A 3,308-nucleotide genomic window follows, 5' to 3' on the forward strand; every position below is an offset into this window, starting at 1 on the left:
CCTCCCAAAGTGCAATTGTGCCCAGCCTTTGAATTGCACGTTTTGGGAGAATTTTATGACATGTGAGTTTTACCTCAATAAAACGGTTTCAGAAAGCAACGATTGCTCTCCTTTGGGCAGGAGAGGCTGGACATAGACCCGCTGCAGCTGCACACACGGAGTTGCCCTGGGTGACGGGAGGGCAGCTGGTATGTTGTGTCCACGGGGGCTCCGTGGCTGGAGGAGCAACCACCCTGGGTGTCTAAGTCCATTAGGTCCTTCAAGGGGAGCTGGTCCAGGACTGAGCATCAGGTCCACCTGCCTGGGCCTGTGAGGCCACCTTGAGTGTGGCTCCCAGTGTGCTCAGGAGTGTGGGGTGCCCACGGGCCCTGAGGCCTGAGCCAAGACAGCAGAGAGCAGAGCAGCCCGGGCAGGCTGTTGCAGCCCCACTGCAGAAGTCCTCTTGGCCCACAGCCTAGGACCCGTGTCTGGGTGTTTGGATTGCTCCCAGTTCCTGTGAGCTCTTAGCAAATCACCTCAAATCCCTGTTGAAGGAGAGGAATAATTCATAAATAAGCAGTTTAAATGTCCACTTTCCACAAGCAGATTTCCATGCTTCTTAGGAGTGTTCCCCCATCCTCACTGCCCTCGTGGAGTTTCCTGAACTGCCCTCAGCCAGGCAGACCCTGAGGCTTGGCCCTGCCAAGGAGGGCTTGAACAGGGGGCACCCGGGGGTACCTGCTAGCACAGTGGGAATGGAATTGATTGTCCTCCTTGCAAGTTTGCTGTTTAATAATCAGTTTTAAAAATAAAATGCTTTTTTTTTTTTTGAGACAGAGTCTTGCTCTGTCACCAGGCCAGAGTGCAATGTTGCAATCTCGGCTCACTGCAACTTCTGCCTCCCGGCTTCAAGTGATTCTTCCGGTTCAGCCTCCCGAGTAGCTGGGACCACAGGTGCGTGCCACCACACCCAGCTAATTTTTGTATTTTTTTGTAGAGATGAGGTTTCACCATGTTGGCCAGGATGGTCTCGATCTCTTGACCTTGTGACCCACCCACCTTGGCCTCCCAAAGTGCTGGGATTACAGGCATGAGCCACCACGCCTGGCCAATAAAATGCATTTTATAGAATCTTTAAACCTGTGGAGTTGAAAATGAGATCCCCGGCGGTTTAAATGCCCAGCTGTCAGGTACAGGCTGATTCTGTTTGGTGACGCAGCACCCTTCCCTCTGGAGGTCTCTCACGCCCCGTTATCCCTGGCGGTGACGGAGGGCTGTGCAGATCGTTCGTTTCTTTGTGAACCCACTGCAGCTACTGTGGTTAAATCTTCTGCAGTCAGTGTTCTTGGCACATCATTTGCATAGGCAGTACTTGATTGAGAGTTTTATTTGAAAATTCATTTTCCCTTTGAAAACACTTTGCTAGATGCTCAATTATCTCCAAGCTTTGTGTCTGACTTGGCTTGCAGAACAAATGCCATGGTCCAGGCCAGCATGATCACCTGGGGTGTTGCATGGCAGCATGCCCAGCTGTCTCTCCTGTAAGGAGGATGTCTTTGTACCACAGGGGATGCCTCATCCTCAGGGGCCAATGCAGCCTCCTCCTAGAGCCAGGGTCCTGCGTCCAGGGAGCATCTCCTTCCATGAATGTGTGGGGGGGTCTGTTTCCACATCAGAGACTACACTGAGGTGATAAAGGGACCCTTTGGCATGCCCCAAAGGACAGAGGCTTCTAGCTGCATAGACTGTACTCTCTACAGTGGGAAGGTTTTCTCTGGGGCCACTGAGCACTCCACTGAGCTGAATAGACAGTGGCTTGGGGAAGGCTGATGGCTCTTCCACGCCATCACCTGCTCCTCCGAGCTGGCCCTGGCCGTGGCTTCTGCTGCAAGTGAGACCACCTTGGCTAGGAGATGGGTGCTGCTTGGTGAGACGGCAGGTGCAGGGAACTGATTTGTTGGGGTGTCTAAAGCAGTCCCCCAATCTAAAGCTTCCGAGAGCACTGATTTACCAGACCATATGGGAAACTGCAGAGGCTGGGCTTGCCTCCCGGGAGGCCCACGTGCGGCTTTGCATAAGCAGGTTCTTATGAAACAAGCACTGGGAACAGCTGTAAAAGCATTTTAAATCAAAATTTAGCAGGTTAAAAATTCCATCTCAGAACGTACATGTGACTGTTTCTGGTGTGTGTAGAGTTCATGTCTGTGTCTTTTGCTAGAGTAACTGGATGCCGTAATTCTGTGCTGCAGTCCCCGCTGAAGTCTCTTTAAGAGGTGGCCTCTGCTGGGGACATCCACATTCAGCGTCAGGGTCCTTCTCGGGCTGTGGTGGGGGAGCTGTGGGGGCCCCCTGAGTTCAGAGTGAGACCGGCTGTATGTATCTTGTCCTGGCCTCCTGCCAGCGGGTACACGGGCCAGCCTTCCCCTTGCCCTTAGGGAGCAGGGCCCTGCTCTGCCACTTGCACCCCTCCTGTGGGTAGAGGGAACCCCCAGTCCCTGATGTCTGAACAAACCAGTGTGCTCGTGTGCTCCCCTTTCCTTCAGAATTCATTCAGCAGGTGGCCCACTTGGGGCCTTTTGGTATGGCGTGACTCTCAGAGCTTGATAACCCAAAGTCCAGCTGAGAGTGAGCTGGAGGGCCTGGGACTAATCCTTCCAGGGTGGCCCACCTCCGGGCACAGAGCCAAGGCCGGCCAGCGCTGGCCATCTTCCAGCCTGAGGGGGGCAGTACCCAGGCTGGAGTGGGAGCCTTTGTCCCAGGTTGGGCCAGGGCTCAGGGCTCCAAAGGGTAGGAGATTTGGGAGTGGACCTGAAGCAGGGACAGGAGGGAGTCTATGGGCCAGGGAGGCCGCAAGCAGGGCCTAGGGGCATTTCTGCAGGTGGGAGGTGGGCCTGGTGACCCCCAAGACCTCGGAGAGGCTGGCACTCCAGAGAGGCTGGCAGCAGCATCTGCGATGTTACCCTTATTACCCTGCATGGGCCGAGAGGCCTTGCCGCGTGCAGGGGGGGTGCGGGGAGGGGGCACACGCCTCTTGTGTGTGCACGTTTGAGTGCCGGTACATGACTCGCAGGTCCCGAGGCAGCGCTCCAGGCTCGAGTGACAGGCACGGTGGCCTCCTCCCGCCCTTGTCCAGCACTCTCTCGGCTGCTGCCTGCGACCTCCGCAAGCGGACCCCCGACCCCTGACCGACCCCATCCGGGGAGATGTGGAGGCGTCGCCCCCTGCTGCCCCCGCCTCCCCTGCCCCTCTTCCCCCCTCTCGTTCCCTCTCCCCTGCCCCTCTCCCCTCCCCCTCGTTCCCTCTCCCCTCCCCCTCGTTCCCTCCCCCTC

This window comes from Cebus imitator, unplaced genomic scaffold (genome assembly GCF_001604975.1).
Source record: "Cebus imitator isolate Cc_AM_T3 unplaced genomic scaffold, Cebus_imitator-1.0 Scaffold522, whole genome shotgun sequence".
Lineage (NCBI taxonomy): Eukaryota > Metazoa > Chordata > Mammalia > Primates > Cebidae > Cebus > Cebus imitator.